This window comes from Delphinapterus leucas, chromosome 2 (genome assembly GCF_059928025.1).
Source record: "Delphinapterus leucas isolate spDelLeu-1000000601 "Yukka" chromosome 2, BTC_Dleu_Yukka2, whole genome shotgun sequence".
Taxonomy (NCBI): domain Eukaryota; kingdom Metazoa; phylum Chordata; class Mammalia; order Artiodactyla; family Monodontidae; genus Delphinapterus; species Delphinapterus leucas.
In genome coordinates this window covers 65,941,773-65,968,095 of record NC_143130.1, presented here as the reverse complement: position 1 = coordinate 65,968,095, position 26,323 = coordinate 65,941,773, and the positions used below count along the sequence as shown (strand labels likewise).

The 26,323-nt window shown below is 46.5% G+C and overlaps 1 long non-coding RNA gene across 1 annotated transcript; it reads left to right on the top strand.

Annotated features, from left to right (window-relative positions):
* The first annotated feature begins 3,661 nt into the window (after positions 1-3,661).
* LOC111177599 (uncharacterized) lies at positions 3,662-25,703 on the top strand. Its single transcript, XR_002645383.2, has 3 exons — positions 3,662-4,560; positions 24,715-24,788; positions 25,068-25,703. It is a non-coding gene; the product is annotated as an uncharacterized LOC111177599 (long non-coding RNA).
* The last annotated feature ends 620 nt before the right edge of the window (positions 25,704-26,323 follow it).

Below are 26,323 nucleotides of genomic sequence, written 5' to 3'. Positions count from 1 at the left end.
TAAAAAGGGCTTCTACACCTATTGCATATGGGGGAAAAGTGTGCACTTAATCATTGCTGGTGGAGGGGGGCGGCGGTGGTGGTGGGATGAATTGGGAGATTGGGATTGACATATAAACACTAATATGTATAAAATAGATAACTAATAAGAACCTGCTGTATAAAAAATAAATAAAATTAAATTGAAAAAATCATTGCTGGTGGAGATATAAATTATTACCGCCTTCTTGGAAATCAATCTGGAAAAATCCATTAAAGTTAAAAATACATATGCCCTTTGACCTAGTAATCCCACTCCAGGGAATCTATTCCAGAGAAATGAAAGCCTCCACCTAAGGGCCCATGTACAAGGGTGTTTTATTGCAGCTTTGATCGTAGAGGTGCATGCACGATGCCTGTGTGTGTGGAGACACACACACACACACACACACACACACACACACACCCTGGGAACAAAGCAAATGCCTCTCAGCAGAGAGATGGTGTAAATGACAGTGCTTTCTCTCAGGGCTCACGGTCCAGAGGCCCCGGGGTAAACTGTGATCTTTTCTGTCCATAGGAGATCTCCACCTCTAGTGTGGGGCAGGGTGGACAGTTGTGGATGTTTGGAAGCTCACTTCCTCCTGTCCTTAACCAGCAGCATTGATTCCAGAGCAGGGCTTGGAGGAGTGACCATCTAGAACAGAGGCATCCTCTCTCAGCAGGACTCAGATCCTGTCCCTCCAGGATCAAAGAAGGGACACCCACAAAGGAGGATCACGGAGGTGGCTCTTACAGACATCCACTGTCAGTCACACCTACAGTGACTTTCTTTTTTTTTTTTTTATTTTTTTTTATTTTTTTATTTTTTTAAACATCTTTATTGGGGTATAATTGCTTTACAATTGTGTGTTAGTTTCTGCTTTATAACAAAGTGAATCAGTTATACATATACATATGTTCCCATATGTCTTCCCTCTTGCGTCTCCCCCCCTCCCACTCTCCCTATCCCACCCCTCCAGGCTGTCACAAAGCACCGAGCTAATATCCCTGTGCCTTGCGGCTGCTTCCCCCTAGCTATCTACCTTACTACGTTTGTTAGTGTGTATATGTCCGTGACTCTCTCTCGCCCTGTCAAAGCTCACCCTTCCCCCTCCCCATATCCTCAAGTCCGTTCTCCAGTAGGTCTGCGTCTTTATTCCTGTCTTACCCCTAGGTTCTTCATGACATTTTTTTCCCCCTTAAATTCCATATATATGCGTTAGCATACGGTATTTGTCTTTTTCTTTCTGACTTACTTCACTCTGTATGACAGACTCTAGGTCTATCCATCTCATTACAAATAGCTCAATACAGTGACTTTCTTAAGCCAAAGTCAGACAAAAATCTCTACTAACTGAAGAATAAATGAGACATGAGATCAGTTGCAAATAATTATTATCTAAAAGCCATGTTTCCCTTTGGATATTTGTGTTCAAGTCATGTCTCCATCCACCTGATGCTCCCTCTCTTAAGTGAAGTAAAGAGTGCAGTGAACTCACTACCCTCCAGTCAACTGCTGGGCAGCTCTAGCCTAGCTCAGGAAGACAGCTCTAAGCAGGTCTATATACTAAATGGAGGCCCATGTAGTACATGGGTAAATATTTAAAATTATAAACAAAGCCAATAAACTATTAGGTAAAAAATTCTATCCCCCTATCTTGAAAAATATACCTTCATAAGATCAAAAAAATTATTTACCGTGTAACAGTGTAACACTGTGGTTTTTATAGGAATGAAAGTTGGCAAGCCAGTTAAGATAACAGAATTTAATTATTTTTGCACATATTTGGACATTCTGTGGACTGGCTGGTGATGTTTAGATAAGTAATAAGATCAACATCTACATAAATCATAAACTGTTGTGTATCTTTTCATTAACTTTATTTTTCTTGCTTTCCTTATTGCAATATTACTTAATTACCTTGATTACTTAATTATCAAAAATCAAGATTTTTGCACAATTTATGTTCTATTGAAAATGATGATAAATTAGACTATCTTTTTTGAATCAATGTAATTCTTAGATAATTAAAAAAATTCATTTTGATTTGGAGAAAGTTTCAATAATAAGTGAGATTGTCATCAAAATTTTTAAAACCATATTTAAATTTGCAAGTGAACCACGAATTGTACACATTCTGTTCAAATATTTTAACGGAGTTAAGATAAGTTATCATTATTACAGAAAATACTACAAAATATTTAATTTTCACAATATAAATTTCTACCTCTTACACTGTAAATTTCACCATCTCTTAAAGTAATATCTAGATTCATGCAGTGATGGGAAGAATTAGTGTCATGTATCTATACTTAACATATATATGGTTTTAGAGGTAAAATAAAGTGTGAACACTGCAAAATGTTCCTCAGCCACCATGTGAAACTGTCAGTACCACACCATTTCATGAGTATCCCCTGGACCACGAACTGGAGCACAAAGAAAAGCATGAAAATGGATGTATGGCCTTCCTGGGAAATGGCGCTTCACCCTGCGAGAAACTACTGCATTCATGCTATCTGAGAAAAAGGATTGACAAGTTAATTAATTTGTCTTTTTTTTTTTTTTTTCTTACCTAAGTGCTTCTGCCACTCAAATCTTCCTCTTACTCTGAAGCAGTGTCTGTCTCCGATGTGGGTAGACGCACAGCCAAGAAACCTTTGGGACATTCAGACACAGTTGTTTTCTGTGTCTAGGGCATAGGGCAGTGGTGTTTCCTGGGGCCTGAACCGTGTTACCTGCATACCTGCGCTATGCCTGTGCTGAGCACCAGATCCCAAGTGCTCCTTAATCAATTTATTTTGTGTGTATTTGTGATGTGTAGGATCTTCTAAAGCAGGGCTTTGCAAATTTTCTGTGGTGCAGGATTGGTTTTTAACTTTCCAATCCAATCCAAACCAATTCTTTTGTAAAAATCCAATAAAAATAAATCACTAGAAAAATGAAATTTAAAAAATCCATACAAAATACAAGGCTAAAATTTTACAGATTCAACAGACATGAAATTAGTCTCGGTTTTTGTGTGAACTCATCAAGAACCAGTAATAGACTGTTTGTGGACTGGCACTGGTCCACGGACCACACTACTCAGAAAGTCAAGAGACCCTGGGTAGGGTTTACTCTTGCCTCTGTCTAAGGGTGGCACCAGAAACCAGCAGGATGGGTCCTACCCCTCAGTCTTTTTCAGTCTCTGGTTGAGCTTTACCCTATGTCATGCGGATCTCATTTCAGGCCACCAAGACCTCTATTCTCTCAATGTCCTGACATAGGTGCAGACCCCTAAGTTCCCATCATTTCCACACACCTCTGCAGCTCCTGCTTCTCCCTGAGTCACCCCACATCTGTGTACAATGAGGGGGCCTTGAGTGTCATGCCTGGAGAGGAGGCTTCTGAGCCAAGGACCACACCGAGAGTGTGATGTTGCCTTCAACACAGCCAGGACCTCTCCTGGGTCTGATGGTCAGCTCCACACATTGTTGGGATAGGGGGTCAGGCTCAAGAGGGCTTCTTTGTCCCTTGGACTCAGGGAATGTGGCTAATTCTGTGGCAGGGCCAGAGGGCAGGTGCATTTCTAGAGCTGAGAGTAAACTATTTACCTGTCTTTACTCTTAGGGGCTGATGCTAAAATCTGAGACTGAATTGCTTCAGTTGTTGTGTCTGCTGGAGGACTTGGGACCCTACATCCAGGGCAAATGGTCACGCCTGCTGTAGGAAGCAGGAGATGTTTGCATCTGAGGTGTTTACGAAGATGAGACCAGAAAGCCTATGGTCAGTCCCCAGACAGGCAGCTGGTGAAAGAAGGCCACGAGAGCTGGTCAGAGCTGATGCCCCCCTATGTTGGGGAGAGCAAACGGGAGAGAAAGAAGATTCCCAGGATGCTTTCCGTTTTCTTAGTGGAGGTAGGAACTTCCATTTCGCCTGGGGTCGGCAGTAATTCCAGAGCTCACAACCTGCTTCCAGAAATCCCACATGGGACAGACACATGCCTCTAAAATCATCCACATATTTTTTTATCCCCACGTATTTTTTATGACCCAATTCAAATTTTCTATGCTTGTCACTTCTCCTTCTCATAGATATTTTTGCAGTTTTATTCATTACCAGCTACTGGCAATTCATTTAAGCTTTCTCCTTTAATGTTTTAAAATTACAGAAGGAATTTAGAAGCATACAAAGTGGGAGTCTATCTTCATCATTCCCACAGTCCTGTGCCCCTCAATCCCACTCCCAAGAGTTAAGGATTTTTACCAACTGTTAACAGTATGTCCTTCCCAGTTCCTGCCTACACATTTGCAAGTACGACTCTTTCAACACTCTCTGTGGGGGAAGCAATGTCATGAACAACCCTGTGGAGAAGCCCAAGGGGAGAGGAATTGAAGCCTCCGGCCAGCAGCCATGTGAGTGAGTTTAGGAGCAGATCCTCCAGCCGTCACCAATCCTTCAGATGGGACTGCAGCCCTGGCTGACATCTTGACTGCAACTGTGTGAGAGACTCTGAACCAGGACCACCTTGAGGAATTCCTGACCCTCAGAAACTGTGTGAGATAATAAATGTTTGTTGTTTCAAGTTGCTAAGTTTTGAAGTTATGGGTTATACAGCAATGTAATTAACACAACTTTCATTTCTCTCCAATTCCTGCATCATTGTTTAGTTCTCCTCGATAGCAAAGCCCTTCAAAAAAGTTGTCTCTGCTCATCGCCTTCTTTTCCTCCCCAGGCCTATTATCCCCCCAGTGCTATCTGTTCTAATATGTTAGCCAATAACTACTACCTGTGGGACTAGGACGGGATAGGGCAGTGCCACATTCTGATTAGCTGAAATGTTTTCATGTGAGGTACCTGTTGCAGATCCTGAGATGAGGGGTCACCTAAAAGGGATTTATTAGGGAAGAGCTCGTCAGAAAAGTTGGAAAGGGAGTGGGGAAAGCAGGACAGGGGAGAGGAAGAGGTGAAGCAAGAGTGAAATCTCAGGCAAAGTCCGAGTCTTAGACTGATCCTGATGGCTCTGGAGAAAATTACCCCTTAGTTTGTTCCACCTCGAGGCAAGAGAGCTAGGCTTTCATACTGCCATACTGGTTGGTCATTGTGTGGGCTACCCCAGGGGACATAAACTCCCAGACACTTCTGGCTGTCTGCATGTACAGACAGAACAGCTCCAGTAAGGATCCGAGGGGAGCTGGGCAGAGTATAGTCAATATTTTCTCCTGCAGTGCTTCTTAAACTTCAATGTGCACTCAACTCATCAGGGGTTCTTGTGAAAATGCAAACTCTGGCTCAGTAAATTTGAGATGGGGCTGAAATTCTGCATTTGTAACAAGTTTCCAGGTGGTCCTCAAGCTTTGAGTAACAAGGAGCTACAGCACCATTCGTGGGAATTTAACGTTATGGGAACTGATCCTTCGGTGAAACAACATCATGCATGCTCTGGGTATCTACTGCTGTGTATCAAACCACCCCCAAACAGAGTGGTTTACAGCACAATGTATTAATCTGAGAGTTGACTGGGCTTAGCTCAGTGGAGCTCACCGGGCATCTCTCAAGCAGTTGCAGTCAGAAGTTGGTTAGCGCTGTGTGGTTTTCTGTGCTGAATGTCCAGGAGGGCTCACTCACGCGGTTGGCAGCTGACACAAGGTGGTGTCAGGGAGCTCATGTGGGGCTACTGACTGTCACGCCTCCCTGTGGCCTCTCCATGTGGCTTGGGCTTCTCATAGCATGGTGGCTGTTCTAAAGTGTACCCTGGATTTGTTTTAATCAGGTATGGTAAGACATGCAGACATGGAAATGATTGACACGGAGGAAGACGTTTACACTCACAGATCCCTAGAAGCAGGAGGCACTGCGTGCCATGCAGGGCCACACAAGGAAGCACTGGGGTCATCAGGAGGCAGAAATCAGGGAGAGGAGAGCATGCTCCAGAGCCTTTATCAGGGTTTTTGCAGGAAGGCATGGGTGAGGCAGGGTAGGCACAGTGAGTAGGTTTAGGATTGGATAGTTTGAATAATCTTGGTAGGCTCTGGCTATGGGGGTGGTCCTTGGTTGTCTGGTACGTGGCCCTGGAGTGAGATAAGCCACAGGGGATATTGGCTTAGTGTGTAAGAATATGATAAAGGAGATGGTGGAAATGTGGGCTCTAGATTTGTTGGTTTGTATATCAAGGGCCCACTCGTGAGGGAGGGTCTAGGAATGAACTAACCCTGGGAGGGGCATTCTCTCCAGATCAAGGCCTCAAATGCCAGAGCATTAAGAATACAGAAAAGAAGAAAATATAGTCAATAGCGCAGTTCTGAAAGGGACCCAAGAGAGAGCATTTCCAGAGGCAGGAGGAAGAAGCTACTAGGCCAGTTAAAAGCTATGCCCAGAACTGATGCAATATCCCTTTTGCTGTATTCTATTGGTTGAAGCAAATGTTGGATAACTTAGACACAAAGGGGAAATAAACTCAACCTCCTGATAGGGGTGTGGTAGGTTTACATCATAGAAGGACATGTGGGATGGGTGATATTGCTGTGGTCATCTTTGGAAAGTACCATCTGTCAGATGCCTATCTTAATCAATGTAAATATCTATCTGACAACAGCCAACTTGGTGGATTCTGCAGGTAAAATGCTCCCAAACAAAATATCTCAATGTATGAAGGCTCTGCATCCCCACCAATCTGAATAACAGGAAGTCCAATCCTTCCAAGCGTTTCCCTCCTCAGTATTTCTAAAGTTTCCAGTAACGCAGGAGTCAGCCTACAAACTACTTCTGGTTCTTGCTCCTTGCCGCCCCCTGCTGGTGAATCAGAAATTCAGACACTCCCCATCAGCCAGGACTCCAAACCACTGCTCCCATCCTCATCCCAGCCTACAGGTAACTCTAAGTCACAGGCTCAAATTCAAGCGCCATTAAGTCGAGCCCTTCCTAGGGGTTCAGCAATGAGACATCTATCTGGGGCTGCCCCAGTCCATTAGCTATGTTTTTCTATCCTCCTCTATTAAGAGTTATAATTTTCTTTCCCCCAGGGCAACATGTGGGTACAAACAGATACTAAAGACTCAGCTGAATTCTCCTGCCAGCAGCTTTCAGGCCCACCCCTGTAGAAACAGCTGTATTCGGTTACCTGAGTCGGATCAGCATGGCAACCCCAGCTTTTCCAGGTGGAAATAGGTGGGCAAGGCTTGAAGAAGAGAGGAAGGATGTGGTTGTCTCCTTTTCTCAAGGCATGTGGGAACCCAGCAACCACCCAATCAGAATGTCCTGTGACTTGAGAGTTTATAGTTTATAGAAGCTGCCCTCAGGCACCTGAAACATGGGCATCTTTTCCTGTAAAGATCCATTCTTCCACTTTCTTGCTTTAGTTTGGGTCTCTTTTTCCTGTGGTCTGGTGAGGCCTTTGCAGCCCACTTCCAAGTGGAACAGCCCCTGCTAGGCTCTTCAGAAGGATCTCAGGGCAGCCTGGACAGGAAGGCCCAGGTGGTTCTGGGGAGATCCCACAGCCAGAGTGACCACTAAAGCTGCTCACTCATCCTTAGCCAGGCCTCGAACTGTGCTTCCCATGGAGTTCTGGCACTCATTCACAAGCGAAAAAGGTCTGACGTGGAAAAATACTGTTTGTTATTTACAACTTCCCACTGCCTTCTAAAGAAGATGGAACTCAAAGACTGTTGAGTGAGGTCATGGGAGGGAGACTCTAAAATTGGAAGCAAGACAAGGAAAAGTTAAACTTCTCTTCAGAAAGAGAGAAATATATGGGGGTGGGTGGCAGGAGTAGAGGCTGAAGCTTCCTGAAAGGGTCAAGGGGGAGGGGAATTGTGTGGCTGACGAGAAACTTTGCAGGGAGAGTGACATGTCTAATTGGAATTTCTGTTGAGTTTGCTGTGTGCTCTGCGATGTGACCCTCTACTGTGTCTTCCTTGTTGAAACTTCAGAACAAAATCAATTTCTTACTCTAATGTATTGTGTGGTGGATTTTCTTTGGAGGAACAAGGAGGAATGCTTGAGGGTTGGTGAGGGTGGATCAGAGCCTTGCACTGCAAGAGCACCAGGCCCGGGTTCAGGGCTTCATGGAGCACTAGGTACCTCTACACTGTGTTCTCCAGTCTGACAACTCCCTTCTTTAAGGAAAAGAACATTTAAAATAGAGGGCACAACTGGAGCAAAAGGTGAGTTTGGAGAAAGATGAAGAGACTCGTGTGGTTGGGGAATGTGAGCGGGTAAGGAGCACAGAGGCAATAGGTGAGTTAGGGCTCTGGGTAGGACCTTGCTTACCTTCCACATCAAGGATTCTCCCAGATGTCCCACTCGTCAAAATCTAAGGGTACTCTCAATTAATCTCAGCACTCCATGTGTTACCGACTCGGGTACTTGGACTCTTTTAATCAGTAGAAATTGAGAAGAGGCCAGACGAGGATTCAGGCAAGGCTTTATTAGGACTCATGCTGCAGCATGAGGGAGTAAAAACAAGTAATCCTTGCTCATTCCCTGAGAAGGGCGGCTGGTTCCTTTACCGGGATGAGGGTGTGGGCAGATCGGTGGGTCGGGCTGGAGGGTGGCTTAGATGGTCTGCCCCTGCCCTTGGTGGTGCTGTGTGCAGAGATCATGCACAGTACTCAGCTTTTGCTCCCGGCTCCTCAGAAATGGTAGTTGCTTTGGCCTTTTTGTATCTTATTGTTCATAATTGCCCCGACTGCGCATGCGTGCCGCTGTGTTTAGTCTCTTATAGGTTCTTTGTATTCTGTTGCTCGAGTAGATGACATGTTTGTCCAGGTGCCAGCCTATCTCACTTGTGGCCCAGGCTTGATTCAGTATCACAATCAAAGTAACACAGTCCGTCTCCGTTGTGTGAGCCCTATTAGCTCTAATCATCCATTAGCTTCCTCCAAATGAAACACTTCAGTTCTACAGTGAGGGAGGCTCCCATGCTTGCTCTGTCCCTCCAGCTGGGGCAACCACCATGTTAGGACTTGGCCAAGGCATTGCACAACCCTAGGCTGCTTGAGAAAGTTTGTAAGGCATGTCCCAGTGGGAGATGAACTAGTACTGAGAGGCAGGGTCCTGTTGGCTGTAGGGAGGTGTTTCGGATACCCTTCTCCTCTCTGTATGTTACCAAAAAGGTCCCCAAAGAGTTTCCTGGCAAAGACATTTCACACTTTTTAATTACTTGGCGAGTGGCTTACAAATCCTTCTAAACGCCAACAGATTAGTCTGTGGAAATCCAAAACTTTAGAAAAAATTAATTGAAAGAGCTATTGAATTGAGGAGGCTTTGCCTGAGTAAATATTTTCTCTATGGAATTCTGATCTATTCATTTAGTAATCCTAATTATGGTTTTGCTAATTTGGGGGTAGTTTCAGAGAAAGTGCTTTATTCCATCAGGAGCCGGTCACTAGGTTAAGAGGATTTTGTTTTTCATTTGTGATGTTTCAAAGGAAATTCTTTCTTGAATGGCTTTAGCTATTCTTTGCTTACGTCTGCTGCTTTGCCGCTCAAGGTTGACAAGAAGATACCTCTGGCTTTTGTTAGTTGCCGTGGCTGGTCCCTTGTGTGCTGGCCACGTTCTCTCTCTACCAGCCCTCCTGGGGGCTCACAAGAGATACAGGCAGAGGTGGATGTGCTGCATTTTCCAGGAATCTCCATTTTCTTTATTATTTTCAAAATGAAGGCCAGACTGTCAGAGCAGAGGCCAACTTCTCTCAGGCCTTGGGGTCTTCATGTACGCAGTGCCTTCTACCTGAAGCTCTCCCCCTTTCTCTTCACCTAGCTCTCTCTAAGTCATTCTTGGGTTCTCAGCTCAGCTATCACTTCTTCTGGGAAGTCTTCTCTCACCCTATGTCTATATCCATAGCCATGGACATGTCTTCTGAACTCCAGACCTGTGGACCCATTATTGGACATTTCAGTGGATGTCTCATAGGCGCCTAAACCTCAACATGTCTCAGACTGAACACATCACTGCCCTTTCCTTCTCACCTCCATCTCTTCCCTCTCCTCTGCTATAAACCTGTGTCTTCTGCAGTGTTCTCTGTCTCCAGGTAGGGCACTGTGGCCCATAAAATTACCAGTACCAGAAACCCAAGAGTTATTCCAGAATCTTCCCTTTCCCTTATCCCCATGTCTCTCTCAATTCTACTCCATTCCTGAATCCAATGGATCCCACCTCTTAAGTTTCTCTTAAGTCCATTCTTTCCTTTCCTTCTGTTACAGACTTAATGTTTGTACCCCTTCAAAGTTCATATGTTAAAATCCTAATCCCCAGTGTGGTTATATTTGGTGATGGGGCCTTTGGGACTTCCTTATAAGAAGGGAAACAAGATGGCTTGCTTCTCTCTCTGCTCTCCACCATATGAGGGTACAATGAGAAGATGGCCATCTGTAAACCAGGAAGGTGGCCTTTACTAAGAACCCAACCATGCTGGTAACCTGATCTTGGACTTCCAGACTCCAGAACTATGAGAAATAAATGTTGGTTAAGGCAGCCAGTCTATGGTAATTTGTTATAACATACTAAGCTAAGACTCCTTCCTCTTCCTAGCTTGGGATGCTATCTTTGTTTGCTTGGATTACTGCATTAGGCTCCTAACTTGCTTCTCTGCCACTGGTCTTATCTTCCACCATGGCCACCATACTAATCTCTGGTGTGAATCATGCAAATCATGTAATTTTACTCCTCGCTCTGGATTCTTCAGTTTCTACAATGCTTATCCCATTGGATAGAATCTAAATTCCCATCTGGCTCTTGCCTACTTGTCTAATTTCATATTTTGTCACTTTGGACCAGTCAAGACTCTTTGAATTGCAAGGAACAGAAAATCCAATTCAAATGGAATTAAGCAAAAAGGAAATTTATTGGTTCACGTAACTGAATGTCCAGGGGTAGATCTGGCTCAGCTTCAGGTGTGGCTGGGTCCAAGAGCTCAAGCAGTGTCACCAGATCATCTATCTCTCAGCTCTGCTTTTTCCCTTCTTGGTTCCTTTCTCCTATAGGCTTGTCTTCACATTGTGGCAAGATAACTGCCACAGCTCCAGACGACTACATCCTCACAGGAACAAATCCAGCAGAAAGAGTGTCCCTCTCACATGGGTACTCAAGCCAAGTACTGGATTAGCTCTGGTTGCATCTGATTGGCTTTCCTTGCATCAGGTGCCCACTTATTAACCAATCACAGTGGTGAGAGGAAGGTGATGCTCTGATGGTCCAGGTCTCGAGCCCATCCCTGGAGCAGGGGTTGGAATCAGTTTTTCCAGGGTGGGACAGCTTTCCAGAGGAAAAGTGGAGAACTGACTCTGGGAGAAGCTGGAATGGAGATTGGGCAGGCCAACACAGACATGCATGCTCACTCCCTTCCCTGAAGGACCATTCCTTCTGCTACTCTCTCTCCAACTCTCCCTCCCAGCTGACTCCTTTCCTGTCAAGTTGCAGCCTAAATTCTTCCCCCTCTGGGGCATTCTCTAATCCCCAGAGAGACCTGGTTGCCCTTCCTCCCTCTGTTTCCATGTCCCTTGCTTTGCAGCAAGGATGTTGCTACTTTGTAACCTTGGGTTCTCATATCTCTCTCCCTTCTAGACTGTGAGCTCCTTGAGGACAGGGACCCATTCTTTATTTATTTTTTGACTGTGTTGAGTCTTCATTGCTGTGCACGGCATTTCTCTAGCTGCGGTGAGTGGGGGCTACTCTTCGTTGTGGTGTGCGAACTTCTCTTTGTGGTGGCTTTTCTTGTTGCAGAGCATGGGCTCTAGGTGCGTGGGCTTCTGTAGTTGTGGCATGTGGGCTCAGTAGTTGTGGCTCGCGGACTCTAAAGCGCAGGCTCAATAGTTGTGGCGCACGGGCTTAGTTGCTCTGTGTCATGTGGGATCTTCCCGGACCAGGGCCCAAACCCATGTCCCCGGCATTGGCAGGCTGTTTCTTAACCATTGTGCCACCAGGGAAGCCCTCATTCTTTACATTTTGGTATTACCAGTACCTGGTACAGGGTCTGACCTACAGTGGATGCCTACCAAGAGTTAAATGGGAAAGGATTTAAAGAGACTGCATACTACTCAGCCATAAAAAAGAATGAAATAATGCCATTTGCCACAACAAGGATGCAACTAGAGATTATCATACTAAGTGAAGTAAGTCAGAAAGAGAAAGACAAATACCATATGATATCACTTATATGTGGAATCTAAAACGTGACACAAATGAACCTATCTATGAAACAGAAGCAGAATCAGGGACATAGAGAAGAGATTGGTGGTTACCAAGGGGCAGGGGATGGGAGAGGGTTGGATTGGGAGTTTGGGATTAGCAGATACAAACTGGTATATATAGAATAGGAAAACAACAAGGTCCTACTGTATAGCACCGGGAACTATAGTCAGTATTATATATATATATATATATATATATATATATATATATATATATATATATATAAACTGAGTCACTTTTCTGTACAGCAGTAATTAACACATTGTGATAAACTATACTTCAATTAAAGAAAATTAAAAAAAATAAAGAGACTGAAGAGGTCACATAGACTTTAATCCTGAATGCCACCAAGATAGGAAGAGTAACAGCATCATGGATAACAGAATCAGGATCCATACAGAGCTCAATAACCTGGAAAAATGGACCAAATCTGCCAAGATAAGCTGAAATAGGACTAGGTGAATAGTTCTGTATTTAGGTCTAAAAGAGCACTTATTTAGGTGGGGGTGGTAGGAATATCTGACATAGAAACCTGGTAGTCTTTGTAGCTACTTAAAAATGCTAATATGATCTTAGGCCACATTAATGGAAATATGCTGTTTATTCAACCTCTGATTCTTGGCATATCACCATCTTCATTCCACACAAGCCCCTTTCCTTGTTTCATTTGTTTTTTAATTTGTTCTTTTTTCTCTCCATTCCTTGCCTGCCTAGAATACACTCTTCTTATTTGTATATCTTCTTGTAAAGCGTGTATTGCTGTCATTCCAAATTTATACAAATGTATCATATCATAGAGCTCATTCTGTGTTTTATTTTTCCCAAGCAGCACTTTGTTGTAAATTCCATCCATGTTGCCACAAGTACATCAAGTTCATTGCTTCTAAATGCTTCTAAAATGCTGAATCCTCCCATATTTACCTACTCCCCTGGTGATGGATGCTCAGATTGCTGTCAACTTCCTGCAATTACAAACAACTGTGAGAACACCCTTGGACATGTCCTTATGGACCTGTATGAAAAGGCCTCTGGGCATTTAAATACCCAGGCAAGGATCTACTGAGTTAGAGGGTAGTGTCTCCTTATCTTACCTGGGCAGTCCAGGCTGCTGTCCCAAGTTGTTGCATCATTTGACACTCTCACCAGTGGTGAGAGTTCCAGCACCCACATCTCTGCCAGTAGTTGGTATTACTTAGCTTCTCTTTTTTGCCAGTCTAACACATATAAAGTAATCTTTCATTGTTGTTTTAACTTGCATTTCTTTGATTGCTATACAGTTTGAGCATCTTTTCAGATACTCCTCAGCCTTTTGAGCTTCCTACTCCTTAAATTGTCTGGTTGCTATCCTTTGCCAATTTTCACGGTGCCTGTCTTTTTTACATTGATTTGTAGGAGATCTCAGAATTTTCTAGATATCAGTCCCTATCCCTACCTTGTTTTGGATATGGCAAATACTTTTCAACTGTCCTGCCTACTCTGATCTGACTGAGTCTGGAGAATCATGTTGAATCCTGGGGGTCATATTTCAAGAGACCATGACAAAGCTGGCACAGGGAAGAGACACTTGGTTTGTGAAACCTGTCAGAGAGAACCTGTGTCAGCGAGTGGAATCTGCAGGGATACTGATTTCAGGTAATATAAGGAAGGTATTTCCAGTGATCAGAGCTACCTGATAAAGAGATGTACTCCCTGGAGTGGCAGTGAACACCCTAGGCCCCTTCACGAGTGTTTAAACGGAAGAAGACAGCTACTTGTTGGGGGTGCTGCCAAAGGGTTTCAGGCGTTAGATGATTCCGTCCAACTCAGATTTTTTCAGACCGTTTCTGAGTCACCACGTGATGAAAGTCAGAGAAGGTATACAGAAGAGGAGGAGAAGGGAGAGACACAATTTTACTTCCTTTAGCTCCTGTCTGAGCTTGGGCTGCTGTAACGAAATACCATACACTGAGTGGCTTAACGAACATTTATCTCTCACAGTTCTAGAGGCTGGGAAGCCCATGATGAAGGTGCTGGCAGATTTGGTGTCTGTTGAGAACTCTATTCCTGGTTTATAGACAACCATCTTTTGCTGTGTCCTCACATAGTGGAAAGGGAGAGAGGGCTCTCTGGGGTCTCTTTTATAAGGGCACTAATCCCATTCATGAGGGGTCCACTCTCATGACCTAATCACCCCCAAAGGCCCCATCTAACAGTATCACATTGGGGGGTTAGGATTTCAACATGTGGATTTTGGGGGGAGACACAAACTTTCAGTCCATAACAATTTCTTTTTCTACTTTCCTTATGAGATTTTCATATACTTCATTTATCATAGTATGGCACCCCTCACTTCCTTGTCCTTTGTAAGAGTTGTGCACATACATGCACACACCACTTGTGCTCATTCATGTTCATACAAACACTTGCACATAAGCAGACCCACATACACACATGTCCCACCCACAAGCACACAGGCACACACACATGTTGCAATGAATATTCCATGCCGCCCAAACCCACATGACTGGACACATGTATCTCTGCCCTCACACAACGCCTCACACATATTATGTGTGCTCCCAACATGTGGGGGAATGGTTTGGGGTTCAATGTGAAAGGCCACAGTCCCACAACGTCTTTGGTGTGGAGGCTCCATCTATGAAGGTTCAATGTCCTCAGCACATATGAAGGAGGTGTGGCCCGTGTTCTACAGGGAGGTTAATATTCTTCTATAACTCACCTCACTCCATAGGCCAGAAGCCTGAGCAGGCACAAGGAGCCCTTGGTAATCAGGGCTTCACTCCAGCCCTCTCCACTCCCAACTTGGTGTCTGCCGGAACAATCGTTTAGCCTTTCCCGACAGGGGCTAAAAAAAACCTCTGGAATTTGGCCTTTTTCCTCCCAGGAAGCCCGCCCACCAGATAAACTGCTCCCCAGTGTAGCATCTTGGTCACTGAGCTTCTGGGTCTTGCACATTCTTCACCCTGGTTTAGGACTGCTCATTTATTTAAGCATGTGTGGGTGAGGCAGTTCAGGAGACAGCGTGTCCAGGGAGGGCTGCAGCTCCAAACCGTGGAAGCTGTTTCTGCGGGTGGAGATAACTCTGAGTCCAGACTGATTCTTTCCCTCCCAAGAGCCTCTGGGCAGAGCCAAGCAGCTGAGAAGCACGCATAGAACCACAGGCAAAGGGTAACGACCAATTTATGGAGGAGGGAACTCAAAATGCTAAGGAGTATTTAAGAAGATGCTCAAACCACATTAGTAATCAAAGAAATGCCAATTACAACAACAAAGAAAGACTGTTATGTGATAGAATGGCAAAAAGAGAAGTTGAGTACTACCAAGTGCTGGCAGGGATGTGCAGATGGTGGAGGGTCGCATGGTGCAACCACCTGGCTCCGTGCTCGCTTTCTGCCTGCACACACACAGAGGCGCTGGCCACAAGTTCCTTCCCAGTGACCTTGGGGCACAGGGGCCTGAACACCTGAGAGCTGTGAAGGCCCAGTGCAGTGCTGCAGAACTGTCCTTGCTGATTGTGGGGGAGAGAGAGGGAAACAGATGTGGCTGCACATCTTGACTGGGAGAAGCCTTCTTAAAAGACGTGATGGGAAACCTAGGAGAGATGTGCCACCAGGAGCCCTGCCCTAAGTGGTCGCCCACTGAGCCTCCATCTGACCTGGGGAAGGGAAGGGAGAGAGGTTCGTAAGTGGCCCTGTGTAATTTCCGGTCCCCTTGAGCTCCAGCTCTGGCTGATTCACAGCCTCTCCAAGGCCCGCAGGAGGCAGTCACGTGCTTAACAGGCTACCTGGACAGATTGTATGCAGGTCCAGATGACACTTTGAGAAACACTGGTGTGGCGAGGGAAGAGGACAGAGGGCAGAGCATGGAGGGAGAGCTTCATCTGGGCGTGGTCAGAGAGCAAGGAGATCCTGGGAGGAGGCGTGGGTGCAGGAGCCTGGGGAGGTGGAGACCTTATGTAGGATAAGGGGTGAGAAAGGGCCACGGCACTTCAGGACAAGGAAAAAGGCTACAAGATGCCATGAAAAGGCTTTTTCCCTCATGATGTATAATCAAGACTAAACGGTATTTAAGCATGATTGAGGAGATGAAAAATTCTGATATTGGGAACTGAACATCAGATGAAAATACATGCGCCTCTAAGTCTGATGCTTATTCAGAAAAAACCCAAGAAGTTTGCCCAAGGACATGAAGTGTCCATAAAACTTTCATTTGTTGCCTGTAAAGGCTGGTTTCATTGATTCAAAGATTGTGCTGGCCTTCCTGATGCTACAGAGAATAGTAACGCTGCACACGGTCATGCAGAAGCAGCAAAAAGCTTTATGAAAGGGAGAGCCACTCTCCTCACAAGGGTCCCTGCATTTCTGACCTCAGTAAGATTCATGTGAGGCGCAGGACCGTCAGTGTGGCTTTATGTCTGACTCTGGGATTTCAAGAACCAGTAAGAAAGGTTTTTCCTTTTTTTAAAGGGAGGTAAACTTTAAATGGGGTATATAACCTATAAAAATATTGAATCACTATGTGTACACCTGAAACTAAGGTAGTCAATCGACTATACTTTAAAAAAATAAATAAAAAGGGAGGCAATACTAAGTTGAAATTTTTAATTTGTCAAGTAAGTATGTGAAAAAAATATCTCATCATATCATAAAAAATAGGAAGGACAGAACCTGAGAATTAAGGACAGCGCTTTGAATGGAACACGTTCAGTTCAGGTGGAGCCCAGGTGTGACCGAGTGTCTGCTATCACCTGTGCCCCATGCTGGGGCAGGACTTAGCATGATCACATCCCTCCAAGGTCAGATAGGACTCCACAAATCATTAGCAAGTGATGCAGATTTTACGGATGATTTGATGAAGCAATGGGACAGAGGGTGACCTCGCAAAGCACAAAACAGAACTAAAGTCAGATACCCCTGGGTGATCTCTGTTTGATCCTTGAATCTCTCTTTGGTGGCCACTTGCCTCATCTCCAACTCACTGTTCCCCATGCTGCTTCCACCCTTCCCCGACTCTCAGAAAAGCAGATGTAGACACCAAAAAGCCAATTTAGTGCTTTATAATAAAAATCTGCAACCCAGGGAGCAAAATAGTTGAAATCTGTAATCCAGACGCTTCAGCATTCCAACGTTCTAGGCTACCCTTTTCATTAACATCTAGGTAAAGTGACTCCAGTGTGGTGGGGAGGAAACCAATGCTGTCCCCTAGGGTGTCAGGGCCGGAAGGGCTGTCGGCACAGGGAGCTCCTTGCGGCAGCTGCCTTTTTCCTTAGGGCCCTGACTTTTCCCTTCTTGCCGGGGACCCCTTTTCTAAGGCGACCTCCTGGAATGGTTCCAAAATTCCTGTGAGTTTTTACGTAGTGCAATTTAGCTTCCTCTTTGTCTCATCCTCACATCCAGAGCGGCTCTGGTGCCTCTCTTTGCATAATTAAGAGATCCATTAAGGTGTTTTCCCAAGAAAAAGAGCAGCTCTCTCCCTCTGAGGAATTCTATCATCCTCTTAGGACCACGTCTCCGACTGCAGTCAGATTTAAAAATAATAATAGTAATCACACACACGATACACACACACACACACACACACACACACACACACACACACAACGTATGTAGAGAGAGATATTAGGGCTTCTTTTCCCTATGGTCAATGTACACATAAAACAGATCATACCAGAAGCCTGGAGTGAATTTCCCAGCACTGACCAGGAAGGCACCTGTGGCCAGCACCATGTCTCTGTGTCCCAGAGAGGGCACGTGGAGTCAGGAGAGCGGAAGGCTGGGTGCTTGCACTTCAGGATTAGAGATGTCTCACCTCTAGGACTGGAAGGCCTCCTTGATCTGCTTCCCCCGACCCCTGTGTTCATCTTCACAAATATTCCCAGGGCCATGGGCAGTATGTCTTTCTCCTAGCACAGTTTGCATCACCTCCCTCTACACCCTTCTTGGTTCCTGTATTCTCTTTTGGAACCCTTTCCTAGTTCCCTTGTGGGACTAACCCAAAGGCAGGCTGGTGCCTGGACACTGGTTATAGTGGGTTACAGTGCAGGGCCCTGCTCTGGGTGTCATCTCCCACATCTAGGGGACTCTCCACATGCCTCGTGCAGCTGGCGTCAAGAGATGAACTAAGTCGTTGTTGGTGTCTCACCATAGCACCCAAGTGCCAACAACCTGATACCCCGTGTTACAGCAAGAGGCATCAGAATTGGCCTAAGGAATGACAGAAATGTTGGGAGTTTTTGAACTGTGAAGCATTTATTAAAGTTTGGGGGCAACTAAATGATCAGCACCCCTTGCACATCTCCTCAGACTGCTAGGTTCTAAGATGCTCCTGTAGAGGAGGAAAAGCTTCCTTCTGCCCTCTTAGGTTTTGTGGCTGGCCTAAGAATTAAGCAGACACAAGACCGGTTAACAGTATAATCTGTTAGATTTGTATACTGAAAAGTATACAAATTTATTTAATATTTTTATGTGCACATGGGAGTCTTCAGAAGGAAAATGAAGACCCGAAGAAGCCATTAGGCCCAGAAGCTTCTATCCCCTTTTGTACAAAGAACGATAAATTGTGGGGATGTGTCAAGACAAAGGGGACTGGGCAGTACATTGTGGGACAGAGACTAGAGAATATATGGGGGAAACAAATGGAAGATAAGGGTTATTTTAGTAGGTTTGCTTGTACAGCCTCATTTAGGCGTCGGCTCCCAGGCTCTGCTGATGAGAATGTTCTTCTCTTCCTGGTGCAGGGAGAGCACCTTTCTCAGGGGAGATTTTATGACCTGCTTTTAGGTAGAAAGGGGGAGGGCAGAGAGCCCTTCCTGCACCTGCTGTTTCTCAAGTGCCTTCAGCCCAAGATAATCAACATGCCAAAGCAGTATATTTGGGGGTAGCATGTTCTGAACCACTTCACATCCTTTGCTGCCCCCCAAGGGGGATCACAGCCCCAAACAGTTCCCCTAGTCCTCAGAGCCAACTGTGAGACCTTCCTCTCACTTTGTGCCAGCTGAGACACAGATCTGCTCTTCTAGCGGTCTCTTCTCTCCCAAGAATCCTCTTGGGGCTGCTTGAGCCCAAGGAGAATACACTTGGGGATGTCGTTAGCATCGTCTTTGAGAAGACTGTGGATATTTGGGTGATGTCCAGTCAGAGAGTGACACTGCACTCAAACTTCCCTGTAAATACAGAAGCCAAAGGTAACAGGCTACAGCTTTTCAGGATAGAGTCACTCAGGGTCAGACTGAAGGTGAAATGAAGTTGGGATGTGAGCAGAGTCTCTGGTGAGGCTGGTTATCAAGACTGCAGTGTCATGGGTCCTCAGGCCCTGTCTCAGAGCAGCAGGGTAGAGGCTGCAAAACTGAGCAAGGGTACTAAGGCCAGAACTGGAGGAGTGAGGTGGGGTGAGCTCTTGGAAGAACACTGGGTTTTAGCTCGGGTCAGTAATCCCTCCTTTCTTCAACACCAGCAGTCTTTATTTTATATGGAACAGAAGCAAGTAGAGCGAGGAGTGTGGGAGTCTAGATCCTCTGCCTTTGCCCACTATACTAGGGGGCAGGTGGTGGTCAGGTCTCAGAGCAGGGCGCGAGGATCTGCCCCTGGGAGACAATGTTCTTGTCTGTTGGGCAGATTCAGGTGGAGTTACTGGTGGGTGGCTCCAAGCCGGGGCCTTGCTTCTGACATTACTAGGGTGCTGTCATTACTTCTGTAGGCTCAAAAGGTGTCTGCATGTAATGGGACTCCATGCTTGAGCCAAACCAACGTCTATCTCCAGAATTCAGATGAGGCTAGATATTTCTGGCAACCGGTGAGACAGCATCCTCTTTCGTGTAGACCATCAGTCCTTTGGGAAGAGGTGACCAGGCTATTGAGTTTTTCCAGTGGAGGCATTAGGGGCGAAGTAGTTCTGGGTCCAGCCTTGCCTCTGTCTCCATTCCCAGCGCCCACGGGCTCACGTCTGGATGCTAAGGCACAGGAGGGGAGAATGGCTGGGATGGTCAGAACGGCAAAACTCATTTCCTTAAAATTCTGTAAGGCAGTGGGGCCCAAGCAGCCCTGCTCTGGATGCCTCTGACTGAGCATGGCAAGGGAGGAGAGAGGTTTTGCCCCACTTTGCCTGGCTGGGGAACAGGCTCTGGCCCCATAGAGGTGTCAGAGGGACCCAGAACTACCCAGCAGAAGTGGCAGTGTCAGGCAGACACAGTCCCTGGCAGAAGAGGAATAAATCTGCAGTTGTTGTATAGCAACTGACGAGCTTCATCCACGAGCACATGTGGGTCACCTTCTGGGACCCCTAGAAACACTTGGGGGGATTTAGCAGGTGGTTGGGGTCCTGCATGAGCCAGGGATCTCGTGTGCCTACTGGTTTCTTCCTTTCTAGAGTTTGTCAGCAGACTTGGAGTTATGTGAGATGAGAAAGAAACCAGATTTTCTGTTTAAGAAAACAAAACCCCATCTTTGTCCACAGACAGATCCTTCCGAGCAGCTGCTCTCTAAGAGGATGGGCCCCAGGTTCCGGCCTCACGTGTGCCCAGGGCTGAGAGGCCGCCTGGAAGGAATGTCGGTGGCTGTGGCTTGGGCTGTTGGGGTCTTGGGGCCTGGATGCTGTGTGATCTGACCCTGGGGGGCACAGACAACCCTGCCAGGGCTCACTGCAGCCAGAAGCTGCCGGCAGTCCCTCAGGGTGGAAGCACTCACTAGTTTGGTCATTCTGGCCGCGTCTGAGTGGTTTTCTGTTTGCGGGATCATTTATTTCTGATGTCAGAGAGGCCCAGGGCAGCTTTTCCCACTGGCTTTAAATGCTCTGAGCCTCATCGATTCCTTTGCTCCCGCCCCTGCAAATCTGCTGGAGCAGCAGGTCTGCGTCGGGATTCCTAGTGAGGGTGGGGGGAGGGTAAGGGCCGGGAGGTTTTATTTCCCTCCCTCTCAGCAGAAGCCCCCTCAGGCCCGGATAGGAGCCCCTCATTTGGGACACTGGGTTGGAGTTTCCTGGAGTGCAGTGTGGGGAGCGTGGCTAGCTGTACACCCCCAGACTTGCAATCGCCTGACACTTCTTTTGGAGCCTCCCCTGTCTCAGGGCCACGGGATGCATCCCTCAGCCTGGCTAAGGACTTCCTCAGAATGCATCTTCCTCCCTCCTCCATTTCCCCTCTTCCCGTCAGAGGCTTCAGACCACCCAGGTAGGGGCTGTGCTATACCGCAGGCTGTAGGGAGCACCGCCCAGCCCCGGGGTAGAGCCACTGTGATGCACGTGCCCACTGTGATTATGAAATTCGGGCAACCTCATGCGAACTAGTCTACGTGCAAGTGTCTGTGTGCCGTGGCTGCAGCATGTGTGTATCTCCATATTATTTTTGTGTCTGCCCATGACCCTGCGTGATGATGTGAGTGCCCTATGTCAGGAGGTACGTTTATGTGTGCATTTACCTGGGTGTGACTGTGTGCAGGCATTTGTGTGTCTAAGTATGTGTGTGTGTTGGTATGCTTGTGTGTGTGTGTGCGCACGCATGTGTGAGCGTGCGCCTGGTGTTTGTGTCTCTGTGTGCATGTACCTTGTGGCATGTGTGTGCGCCTGTCTGAGAGGCATGTGCAGGCCTGAGTCTGTGTGTGCACGAGGAAGCCTGTGAGCGTGCACCTCTCTCCAGTCCTCCCTCACTCTTCTTAGTCCTTTTCTCCCTGTCACCCAAGGATTTATGGAAAAATCCCAGGGAGGAGGTGGTGGCTGGGGAGAGGGACCTCAGCTCCGGGTCTCTTTGCCCTCAGAGCTGCTCTGGACGCAGAGCAGACAACATTTCCCAGGCTCTAAGAGCCTCTCCTGAGAGGAAAGCATCAATCTGCTTGTCAGAGGGAAATGGCTATTTGTCTGTGTCTGGAAGGACCTGAGGGCAGGGCTGGCTCTGCATCATTGCTGTCTCCCAGGCCCAGCGCAGAGCAGGGGCAGGGAAGGTGACCGACTGATGAGCTCAGGGCTGTGCACTCTGGGGGCTGACACAGGTGGGCGTCCTGGAGGGGGTGGGAGGGTCAGGGGAGGTGGGGGCTGAGGGAATGGGGCTGGTGAAGGCTGTGTCAGGGCTGTCCCAGTTGGCAGCTGGGGCAAGAGGCTGGGGATACTGGGTGAGCACTGAGGGTTGGTGGGGGGAGACAACATTCCCCTCTGATGGACCAGGAAGAACACGGCAAGTTCCGGACCAAGAGATACTCCCAAGACCTGGCCCTGCTTCGTGGGGTTCCTGCTGACGGGAGGCCTCAGGTGGAGAGAGGGTTCTGTTGGGGGGATCCCTGGGGAAGGGACAGCCTCCTCTCTCTTTGCTCACTCTATTTCCCCTGCACCCTCTCCTGAGTGCCAGAGGCAAACCTTCAGATCCAGGTCAGTGTCTGCTGAGTGACCCTCTAAGAGAATAAATGGACTACTAAAGGTCAGACCCCCAGGCCTGAGGCATGGCTCTGCCACTGACCAGTGACCAGAGTCTCCTCTCCGGGCCTCCATTTCCACCTGTGCAGTGGCTCAGGCCCTCCATGGCCTATAGTTCTGTGGCTGGTGAGGTCATGCTGTGGTGGGGACATTCCCGTGCATCCTCTTGTCCACCCCCTCCTTTCTGCTCTTTGCCATAATTCTGGGTCTCTGGCCCAAAGCTGCTGTGCTGCTGGACTTCAGGGGAGAGCCCATTGCCATCATGGTGACCCAGGCATGATGACTCCAAGCGGGGAGTGGGCGGGAACCTGTGGCTACGAGGGTTATCCTTCCGGTCTTGGCTCCACATCTGCGGGTGAGAGTGGAGAGGAGGGGGCCAAAGCCAGAGCTTACAGTGAGGGGATGGCGATGCAGCAAAGGGCAGGACTGGGGCATTTCTCTCTCCTGGGGCAAGTTACTCTCTCACTCAGTGAGGAGAGAAGGTTGCACATGTTCATTTGCTCATCTGTCAGCACTGACTGAGTACTTACTCTGGACCAGAGCCTCTCCTTTGGCCTAGAGGGTCCCAGACCAATTCCAATCTTTTAGGCTCCTGATATAGTATTGAGAACCAAAGGTGCTGAATTTGTGTCTTTCTGTAGTTCTCTCCCATGATGAATCTGGGCTGGGCTTGTGACTTGCTTGACCAAAGAGAATGCAGAGAAAGGGATGTTGTGCAAGTTCTGAGCCTGGTCCTTAGGAGCCTTTCCTGTTTCCTGAGACTCCCTGTAAAGGAGAACATGATAGCTTCCTTGAAGATAATAATCCTCATGCAGAGAATGAGGCCCAGGCCATCTTCAATCATGTCGGTCATCCCGGCTCAGTCTAGGCATGTAAGTGAGGCCATCTTTGTTCCTCCATCCCCAGCTGAGGTACCAGCTGGCTGCAAATGCTTGAGTGAGTCCGATGAAACCATCTGCTGCAGAGACAAATTGTCCAACCGAGCATAGCCCAGACTGCTGACTTTAGGCCACTAAGTTTTGGGGTAGTTTTTTTTTTTAATGTATCAGAAACTAATTGAAACAGAACTTTGTACTTAGGAGTAGAGGTGCTATTAACAAAAATTTAAAACGTGGGTAGACTTTGGGGCTGAGTGGCAGCTAGAGGCTGGAAGGATGATGAGGATGTGGTTGCTGGAAAGGCAGTGAGAAAACTGCTCTTTAGATCTGGAGAAAGGGCAACCTGTGTTATATTGTGGAGGAACAATTAGTGTTACCTTTGAGAACAAAAAATGTAGTTAATGAACCTGTGGATCTGGCTAAGGAGATTTCCAGAAAGAATATTCAAAGTGCCCATCGGCAAGAGAAAAAGAAACTCAAGACTATTCAGTTTGCAGGAAGAATTGAGAGGCAATATGGAGATTCCAGGACACTCTTCGTCAGCAAAAGATTCTCAAAGTAAGAAATGGTCTCAGGTAAAGAATGAATCATGATTATGACTATAAGACTCTTTGTTTAGATCTCAGAAAGATTTAAGGTGGTGCTTAATAGATCCTCTCAGATAGACACATGAGCTTCTAGCTCAACCCTGACACCAACCTAAAGTAGAAAGACACATAGTTTGGAAAGTATGAATGTGGCTTTTGAAGCATGCAGTGATTTTTCAATCAGATTCATGGGAAACCCACACAATTTTAAAGAGAATTGTACCAGCAAATACATTACTAGCTTGGATTAAAAGGAACAGAAACAGCAAAATGAAAAGAGGTCTCTGGGCTTTTAAATTTTTGTAGGCAGGAAGCAGGTAGAGAGAGCTACCCAGCTGTAAATATGATCCACTAATTATTGAAAAGGAAGGAAGTCTCAGATGGTGGAGCAAAGAAACAAAGGGAACAATAACTAGGGAACTACTCCCAGGAAGCAGAAAATAGACCCCCTAATAAAGGAACACTCTTTGACCCTAGAGTTGGGGGAACTGCTGACATGTGCCCAGCTGGATTTCAAAAATGCCATGAAACAGTTACTATGATGTGTCTCCCATTTACCCTCTTTTTAAATGGAGGTGTCTCTTGGGGGATAGCCTATTCCTGTCTTGCCACTTTCTGTTAATTGTGTTGAGGTCAAATAACTTGTTTTTTTAATTCATAGGTCTCTGGATCAACATGAGCACTCTCCAAGGAGCTGTTCCCAAGAAGCCCAATCTACAGTTGAATCTGATTTAGGTAATGAGCTCTTGGACTTGGAAACTGATGCTGTAATTGTTTGAAAACCTGTGGGTCTCATGAGAGGGTGAGTGTATTTTGCATGTGGCAGGGATGTGAATCATTGGGACCAGAGAGCGGTTTGTGGTAGATCATTATAACAATGGACCCCAATGGATCCTGCCTTCCCATGGTCACACATCTTTATAAGCGATGTTGCCTCTTCTTCCGTCATGAGGTAGAGTCAATTCTCTACCCCCTTGACTCTGGGCTGGCTTAATAACTTGCTTTTCTCAATAGAATGTGGCACAAATGAGCTTGTGTGAGTTCCAGAGCCAGGCTTTCAGAGGCCCTGCGGCATCTAATCTCCCTCTCTTGGAATGCTGCCCCGAGCCCATCATGTATGGAAGTCAATGCTGGGAGATGAGAGTCCACATGGAGGAGAACCAAAGTGCCCCAGCTGGCATACAGCACTAGGCATGTGAATGAGGCTATCTTGAACCTTCCAGCCCAGCTAAACCGCTATCTTGAACCTTCCAGCCCAGCTAAACCTCCATCTGAATGCAGCCAAATGAGTAAGCCCAGGAGAAACCAGGAGAAGAATTTCCCAGCCAATCAATATAATCATGAAAAATAATAAATCATTGTTGTTTTAAGCCACTAAATTGTGGGGAGATTTCTTCCATGGCAATAGATAACAGATACATCTACTATTCATGCAACTAAGGAAACAGCTCCATTCATAATTGCTTAGAAGAATATTCATTGGTTTAATCTTTTTTTATAAGGACAATTTGGAAACATTCGGGTAGACATAAATTTTAGTCTCTTCACTCAGGTGTATAAGAAATACACACGTTCTTCATTTCCTTTAAAGTAACCTAATAATGATGCTGTAGCTTTATCCCACAAGGGTAATGGACAATTCCATTAGAGTAATTATTGAGCCTCCTTTTCCTCTTCAGGATCTCACCAGCATATCGAGGCTGATGTGGTACCTGGAAAATAGGGATAGGGTGTCTAATTGCCAATCTGTCAGGATTGCTGCTGACACCCAAGCGCCTCAGCCTCTGCCTCTGCTGTTCCCTGATGTTCCTTTGCTTCTGTACTGTGTGTGGAGAACAAGAATTGCTGCTCAGGGGCCCTGGCGTCTTGGGTTCCACTTTCTCTAGGGGAACAAGTAGCCCTGCTGACCTCCGAGCCCCCTCAAAGTCATTCTTCTCTTCTCTTGAAGGATAACAGTTGAGTAGCTCTACTATCTGGTTTCCTGCCTGTAGAATCCCAGCAGTCAGTAGCGTTCCTTCATTTTGTTCCATCTCTGCTCTGTTGCACCCAAGCTGGTAGTGTTTCTGATGGCATAACATCCTCAAAATCCTTGTGGGATCCATGTCACGGGACATGAGAGTTCTCTCTAGGTCCTTCCTGGATAACCCCAACTCTCTTCCTTACTTCTGCTGAGATGGTTAGCTGGATCAACAAATTACACAAAATCTCTTGAGTAGAAGGTCTGGCCACACCCTTGATGTTATCTCCAGAGTGTGCCTTAGTATCTTTTA